Here is a 9,220-nt window from a genome sequence, read left to right as displayed (position 1 = left end):
GTAATTGTATTACCTCATTCCTTCAAATAACAGTAGGGAAATCTTCAGATGTATTTTCTCTTTGGAGATCTTAATTTCTTTTCTCTTTTTGTAAAATTTTACTTTATTTTTGAGAAAGAGAGCATGAGAGAGAGCATGAGCGGGGGATGGGCAGAGAGAGGGAGGGACCTAGGATTGAAGCAGGCTCTGCACTGACAGCAGAGAGCCCAATGTGGGGCTTAAACCCATGAACTGAGAGATCATGACCTAAGCCGAAGTCAGACGCTCAACTAACTGAGCCACCCAGGCACCCTCTGGGGTCTTCATTTCTTAATCAAGGCTATGACTATAAGGAAAGAATATATGAGATCAAGCCCAAGGGCCAGTTAAGGACATGTTACCAAATCCGGACTCTATCCACTCAGGGCTCCCTGCCCCACCCCCACCCCCATGAAATCATCAAAAGGAAAGAAACGTCTGGGCTCTGAGATCCTGCCCAATTTTAGCTCTAGGTGTTAGGGTCATGTGGAAGTGGCAGGTTTTGAAATGCTGACACGCTGACACTTAAGCTCATGGCTGGATCCTGTTATAGCTCAGAGAAAGTATATAAAGAACTTGGCCCTAGGTGAGATTTCCAAATATGCAACAATGCCCAGCATGATGTAAGTGGTAAGGCTGGGGGACAGAAAGGCTGGGGGTTGAATCTCAGCTTCGCACTTCTCAATCATGTGACCTTGGGTGTGAATGACTAATGTACTGTCACTTTATACTCCATGCCTTGGCTCACCTGTTAAAATGGAGAGAATAACACCCTTTCCACAGCATTGCTGTGCTGCTTGACAAATGTCCATTCCCCTCTTTGCGGTCAAAGGCTTACTTCCTGTGAATCTGCAGGGACCCCAGCTCAACCCAGCTGCAATCCTGAACACCTAGTAAATCGTTGGAAATCCACTTCCACATGCCATTTTGTCTTTTTTAAGGGATCTGTGTTGGAATCACTTCCGGGCTCTGCAGCACGCATCTGTCCAGGTGGAAGGAACAGTTCCCCTTCTTAGCTCCTACGCAGTTGCAGCTTGGCTGGCGTCTCTCACACGGACCACGGCAGAGCTGTTGCCCCATCATGCTCTCTGCTTCCTACTTCCTTTTTGTTTCCAGCAGGGAGAGGTTTCATTTTTCCAGAAAATGTCTCCATCTCCAATTGGGACTATCCCAGTCCCTCTAGGGCCAATGCCTGGGACTCTCAGTCTCAATCTATTTCTTACTGCTCGCCTTTGCTTTCTCTGGCATTTCCTGAGCCATTTCCGGCTCCTTTCAACGACTTTCTGGATTTCTCATTCGTTTTGTGTTGTTTTTCCGTTGCTGTCTCTTGGGGACCCAGGGTGAAACCCCACTCCCTCTTTTTTCCATTGTTCATCCTGCTATTTTTATTCCCTCATCCTTTCTCTCAAAGTAACACAGGAAAGAAGTGTCTTGAATACACCTCATGACCATTCAACCAGGGGCATTGAGATTAACAGCAACTAGATCCGCAACAGCATTTGTGGTTTATACAAAGTGATACCTAAACATAAAGCAAGTGGTGAAATTGTTAGTGTTTAAAACTTCAATGCAATTGCATCTTGGTAAAATTTTTAAATAATAAATATATCAGGGGTGTCTGGGTGGCTCAGTTGGTTAAGCATCTGACTCTTGATTTCAACTCAGGTCATGATCTCATGGTTGTGGGTGGGTTTGGGCCCCATGTCAGGCTCCACGCTGACAGCACAGAACCTGCTTGGGATTCTCTCTCTCCCTCTCTCTGCCCCTACCCTGCTCATACTCTCTCTCTCAAAATAAATAAAGTTTAAAAAAAAAAAAAAGAGGGGCACCTGGGTGGCTCAGTCGGTTGAGCGCCTGACTTCGGCTCAAGTCATGATCTCGTGGTCTGTGAGTTCGAGCCCCCACATCCGGCCCTGTGCTGACAGGTCCGAGCCTGGAGCCTGCTTTGGATTCTGTGACTCCCTCCCTCTCTGCCCCTCCCCTGCTCATGCTCTCTCTCTCTCTCTCTCTCTCTCTCTCTCTCTCTCTCTCTTTCTCTGTCAAAAATAAATAAACATTTAAAAAACTTAAAAATAAAATAAAATAATAAATATATCAACACTGTTTTATGCTCACAAATGGTTTAACCCAGTCAACACTTTGAAGAGGCCATGCCCATTTCTGCAACACAAACCAGGCACCCTATGGAATGAACCTTTTTCTTGGTCTTAGTTCTTAAACACTTTCTTCAACCCCTTCATTATGGTTCATTTCATGCAGGTTCAAAGGTCAGGAGCAAGATCACGTGTAAGGGAGTGAGGATCCGAAGGAAATAATACCAGAACAGAAACAAGTTGTACTGAACCCAGAATTCAGGGTCCAGAACAAAAGAGGTTAGGTTCAATTTCTTTTGAATGACTAGGATCTGACCCGCCTGATTTCATGATCTAGTAGGTCTCTGAATGAGGAGGTCTTTCATGTTCCTATTCTCAAGGACAAGGTGATTACTACAATCTCTAGGTGATTATCACAAAAAGTACTCACGAATCCAGAAATAGCTTACTCAAAAAATAGGTGGTGTATGAGCAAGTCTACTGGCTTTAAATGAACCAAATCAGCATAGACACACTGTTTGATTTCATATGTATTGCCTTAAGCCACATTTCTAATTAAATACCTTTGTATGACCTTGGCTCCTCTAATATAATTTTTGTACTTTAACTGAATATACTACTTCCATTGTTCCCCATTTTCCTGGACCTTTGGACCCACCATTGCCCTGTTCTTCATCCCATAGGAAGAACATCCCATAGGAAGAACTCAACTTGCTTCCCAAGTGAGATCCTAATACCAGTCTGAAACACACACACACACACACACACACACACACACACACACACACACTTCTCCCTTTCCTTCCCCTCTGAATTCCTTGCACCCAGACCAGGTAGCTATTCAGTTCAACTTGAACCCAAATATTGCTTTATGACAATCATCTACTGTTTAATGAAACGATTATTTATGATCTTTGTGCCCTTCACCTCGTCTCAGGACTATGTTGTAGTCTCCTTCCTACCCTCCACAATGCCAACACAGAGTGCCTTCCTCATAGCAAGTACTCTATAGATATCTGTGGTTAGTCGACTATCCACTCTATGGATATCTGTGGTTAGTCAACTATCCACCTCAGGGATGATTCTCTGGCTCACCTGAGTTTTGCTTCTCTTCTTTCAGAGAGGGCCTGGCAGTGTCTGAAGGTGTGGCTAAAGCTTTTTTAAAAAGACAATGAATTTATATGCTGTAGGACTCTTATAATCTGGGAGACAAGAAGGTCCAGTGGATGAACCTTCAGGATTGTAACTGCCTGTTTTAGTACGTATCCACTGTGTCCCTAGAGGCTGAAAGAAAGGACTCCAGATATAGGAGAAGAAAATAGGGAAGCAGGTGAACAGATGCCGTCGTTACAAAACATTTACTCAGACAGTCTTTTCTTTGCTTAACCTAGAGACCAGTAGGGAAGGAGCCCCTTCCTTTAGAAAATAGGACTCCACTATAGGGAGACACCCATGGCCTTGGCCCAAAGCTCTAGAAGGCCTACAGGTATGCTCTATGGGAGACCTTAGACACTAGAAAGCCCATAAGTGGTGAATGAATGAATGAGAGAGAGAGAGACAGAGACAGAGAGAGACAGAGAGAGAGAGAGAGAATGGTTGGTAAATATTCTACTTTGAGCAAATCATAAACTTCCAACTTCTAGACAGGCCTGATTTCCCTACAGAATTACAATAACTGCAAACATTTATTAACTTATTTCTACGCACGAGACATAGCTGTAGATCTTCACACATGTTAACTCATTTCGTCTGCATGGCTCTTGGAGGTCGATTTGTTTATCATCTTTATTAATGAATGAAGAAATGTAATGGGTGAAGTGATTTCCCCCAAACCAAACATCTAGCGTGTGGTGAACCTGAGAACACTGAGGGACCAGTAGGAACAGAAACCTGGATGGGAATCTTGGCCCCGACGTCTATTAGCAGTGTGACTTTTGCAAGTTACTTAAACTCCCTGAATCTCACTTGCCTCATTGGAAAAATCAGATTCATGACATCATAGAGTCACTGCGAACATTGGATGGGCCGTGGAACTTGAAGACTCCTGATACTGAGGGACTTATCATTTGGACCAACCCTCTGGCAGAAAACAACTAAGCATGCTGGATAACTTTTCATCTTCGTAAAAGCATCAAAGAATTGACAAAACGGTAAAAAAAAAAAAATAGAATGAAAGAAAGATCCGTGTCTAATTCTATAAAAAATCAAAGACCCAGAAAAAGAGACAGAGCATCAAAATTACTTTTCTTCTGAAGGCATTTGTTCATCCAGGATATCCGAGTTGTGAACATGAGGTATAGTTTTTATGGTTTCTCAGAACAAGAAGGACAGAAGTCAGAATCAGAAACAAACCGCAGAGGGGGAGGTCTGGGCGCTAAGCAGAGTCAGAAGGAAAGAATGAAAACTGGTCTGTGATAGGCTAGTATTTTTGTAGATTTGCAGCTTAAATCTGCATCCCTATTGGTTTAAACACTCGCTCCGTGAATTTAAAGTGGTGCTGAACGAAGGGGCATCCGGGGTGGTTCAGTCGGTTAACTGCCCGACTCTTGATTTCAGCTCAGGTCATGATCTCACGGTTGGTAGGTTCCAGCCCATGTCGGGCTCTGCAGCTGGTGGTGCAGAGCCTGCTTGGGATTCTCTGTCTCTCCCTCCCTCCCTGCTCCTCCCGCACTTGCGTTGTCTCAGTCTCTCTCAAAGTAAATAAATAAACTTAAAAAAAAATGGTACTGCATGGAGAGAATGATGAGAAACTGGAGGAGGGGGTGCAGGAAACGAGTGTGGAGGGCAACAAAGGTAGACACGATCGTGGGCTATGCTCCTGGCATGCTGAAATGCATCCACTTCTGCACACAAATACCCACGCACACCTTCTCATCTTTTTTGCCAAATGTTCTTTCCATCGTTGGCCTCACCAGGGTCAACCACACACTCTCCGGAGTCAAGTGGGCCCAGGTTCAAACCCTGATTCTGCCACTTCCTAGCTGGGTGACTTTCGCTAAGTCACTTAATCTCTGTCCATTTTCCTCACCTGAAAAATAGGCGTAATTACAGAACCTCCTTGTGGTTGATTGGGAGGATCAGATGAGTTAATGTCTACAGAATGTTTTTTTTATACATTTTTTTTAATGTTATTCATTTTTGAGGGAGAGAGACAGAGACAGAGTGCGAGCAAGGGAGGGGCAGAGAGAGAGGGAGACACAGAATCTGAAGCTCTAGACTCTGAGCTGTCAGCACACAACCCAACCCAGGGATGGAACTCAGCAACCATAAGATCATGACCTGAGCCGAAGTCAGATGCTTAACTGAGCCACCCAGGCACCCCATGCCACCCAGGAGCCCCGTCTACAGAATGTTTACAACAGCATCTGGCACATAGGAAGTAATTATATGGGTGATGGGATGGTGCTTAGGATGGTGATGATTTTCTGAAATGATTGCTCCCCCCTTATTTATTTGGCCTGATTTCATTAGTCCTTAGTAATGCGGGTAAGATATCACCTCCTCTGTCAGACCTTCCCTGTCTCAGTGCACTACAAAACTTCATATATACGTGTCTCCTGGAGCCCTTTTCACACCCTAGTGCCTCTTGACATTTCTAGATTCCCCATGGAACTATCGGTTACTTGATGGTGAGGACTAAGTCTTGTGATTGCATCCTCAGTGGCTAGAACAGAGCTTGACACATAATAGATGCTTAGTTAACGTGTGATGAACGGAAGAACATATTGGTGACTGGAACTTGCCTTAGTGGAACAATTTTCCTCTAAGATTATTTATTTTTTTATTTTTTTAAGGCTCCTGCCCCTTATTCTGCGCTCACTTTAAACAAAAAATATAAAATGTTCTCTCACTCAAATTGTTTCTCTGGAATGTAAACTTCTTATGAGTAGCCTCAGAATCTTATCTACTTAATTTTGTTCTGTATGAGACATACAGTGTCAGGAAAATGACTAAACCGCCATAAAAATGATATTGGCAAATTGGACCTATGAGTCATGAGATCAGTGACCAAGAAATGTTCACAGAATTCTTCCTGCTGATGTGGGAATGTGGATTTGAATTGACTTCCTGCTTCTGCTGTGTTCATGGTTGGAACACTGAACTCAGGATCAAGAGACGTGGATTTAGGTCCACAGATTCACTCCTTATTTTGCTATGTGACTTTGGGCAAAACTTAGTCTCCCCAACTTCACTTTCCTCATCTGTTAAATGGGTTTAATAACACCTACCACATAGCAACGTTGTAAAACTCAGAGAGTGATGCAAGGCTTAAAAAATGTGCCAAAGGGGCGGCTGGCTGGCTCAGTCTGGTGGAGCATGCGACTCTTGATCTCGGGGTCGTAAGTTCAAGCTCCACACTGGGTGTGGAACATACTTAAAAAAAAAAATGTGCTAGAAAATGTTATATTCTGGGTGGTCAGTTCTCGCCACTCAATGGGTATCTTTTCTCAGATGCAGTCTTCTATCAATTTTATAAATGCACCCAAACTCAGTATTTCACCTGGGAGCAAACAGTCCTGAGAATTTGAGAGACGTGTCGGTTTTGAGAGTCTATCAAGTGACTGAGCTTGGTTACAGAGAAAACAGACCTGTCTGGGGAACATGTAGGAGAGCTCATGCTTTCCCCGTGACTCGACTTGCTCTAACACATCCATCCACAGTCACAAGTGGAAGGAGGTCGTGGGCTGCCCCAACTGGGTGTCTGAGAACAGAGGGAAGCCTCTCTGAAATGACATGGGTTTGAAAGCTGCCTCTGAATACAGGAGAGCAAGCTCAGCTAGAGGGTGAAAAAAATTATTCCTCCCATCCTGGAGGAAGCAGACCATGGGGGCAGGGGTGATGGAGGCCATGGAGGGCAGAACTTCCAAGGCAATTAAGTCCAGACTCTGCATCCTGGGTCTAGTGATGTATTTGCTCATCCTCATTATTAATCTGACTGAGGCTCTTCCTCTGCCCCTTCTAGAAAGCCAGAGAAAGTTCATAACAGAATGAGGCAATTTCATTTCACCGTTGCCTTAGCCCATTAAGACCACATGCTTCAGCTAGGAACCAAGTTACACATTTGTTGAATTATGAAACACCAGAACTTGGGGGCATCTAGCTGACTCAGGCAATGGAACATGCAACTCTTGATCTTGGGGTTGTGAGTTCGAGCCCCACATTGGGTATAGAGATTATTTAAAAAATAAAAATTTTTTAAAAAGATACCAGAACTTGGACGGAATTCAGAACACATCAGTTGGAACCCACCAAAGCTGAGACCCGGAGATGACGTGACATGCCCATGGGCAAGCAGTTGAGTGGGACCAGAACTCATGAATCTTCACTCCCAGCCCTGGGCTACAGAACTCCACCCTCTCAGCCTTTCAGACCAGAGCCTTGAGAATCCAGATGCTTCCATTTGTCACCTGTGGTCCAAAGGGGGTGATCCAGAGGAGAAATGCAATCTGCTATCCAAATAATTAGCACTGCTTCCTAGGCAATTTGTTTTGAAACTTCCTACCAAGAGAGGCTGCATGACATCATTTTCTGTCTAAAGAAAGTTCCAGTTGTCATTACATTCATTGCGTTCACCCACCCAGCTCTCTTTCTCAACAAATCTTCAGGCAAGCAGGCTTTCTCTTAATCTATCATTTCTTCCAAACTGACCTAGAGCATAAACAAACTGGGTAAGACACTAAGAGTTTGATGACAGTGCTCTATATCCCTTTTAACTTCATTTTAACATCTGAAGAAAAGAAAACAAGTTACTTAGGAACTGCACTTTGAATACTAAAAAAAAAAAAAAAAAAAAAAAAAAGCGTACACGTAGGCCTCTGTTCCACTGAGTCTTTCCATGAAACTTCTACTGAAGAGTGTATCAAACCACTCAAATCACCAGAAGGTTCAAGTTAGAAGAGTCTCCATCCCACCATGCTAGAATCACATCTGGATTGAACCTAAGCTCCAGGCCATTCTGGGCCATATAAATCTGCCCTTTGTGCTCCAGAGAAAAATAGTAACCCAACTTCACCAAATCTCAAACTAGTTTAAGATAACAAAAGTTACTGGTTAGTAAGTGATTACCGTGTGTCAGATACTGTGCTAAGCCTTTTAAGTGAATTACCTCCCAGCAATCCGAAGAGAGAATTACCACTATTAGCATCATCCTTTTCTTTAACTGGCTGAATTCCACCCAGCAAACAGGAGACAGAGCCACACCATGCTGTCACGCAGCTGTGGAGAAGAGCACAGAAGAAGGTTCTGTTCAGAAGCTAAGGTGGGCTTGGGAGATTGAAACTGCAGACCGGCGTCCGGAAGCAGAAGCCTCACCTTCAGTGTCCTCTGTCCTTAGCTGTGCAAGTGGAAGATCGTGACCTAAGTCCCTGTAAGAGGTAGAACTGTGACTTGATCTATGCTGAGATGTGGCACCTGATGCGCCTCCAGTTTTTGTTCAATGCAACCCTACACTGAGGCAGGTAACCTTGCCACTGTATAAGAATTGCCAGAAAGTTCAGATTTACGATAATAGGGATAATCCCTGGCTTGTGTGGATGACGGTTCCAGCCCTCCTTCCAACCTGTCAGCCTGGAGAGACTGTTTGGATTTGTTGTTGCTACCAGAGCCAGTAACAGGTAATAACACGGACTTGTGATTGCCCTCATTTAATTGCCCAAGAGTCTCCTGACTTGTTATCTCCTTACCCCCCATGCAATGCTCTCCCGGTGCGCAGACGAGTCAGGGAGGCCACTGTGTGCGTGCAGGTTTTTCATTCTACCTCTGGGCTTCTGCCGGGGCCTCTTCGTGCTGCTAATCTCTGCCCTTAGAAACCTCCCTGACTTTTCACACCCTGCCCAGGTCATACCTTCATGCTCACCCTTGGCACTTGGCAGGCAGGCTGTGATTTTGCTCACGAGTGTTTCAAATAGCCTCTTCTGCATGTTCATTTCTCTTCATTAGGTCAGAAGTTTCTCAAGGGCAAGGATCATATCTTTTACTTATTTGGTTTCCCTCCCACAACACGTAGCATTCTCTTTGTGTGCAGCAGATTGTCAGTACACCTTTGTTGACTAACTTGTATTTCCTTTGCCCAGCCCCTAACAAGAGAAAACATTGCACAAGCCAAAAGG

The sequence above is a fragment of the Felis catus genome, chromosome B3 (assembly GCF_018350175.1).
Source record: "Felis catus isolate Fca126 chromosome B3, F.catus_Fca126_mat1.0, whole genome shotgun sequence".
In the NCBI taxonomy this organism is placed as follows: domain Eukaryota; kingdom Metazoa; phylum Chordata; class Mammalia; order Carnivora; family Felidae; genus Felis; species Felis catus.
Note: the sequence above shows the minus strand (reverse complement) of the source record.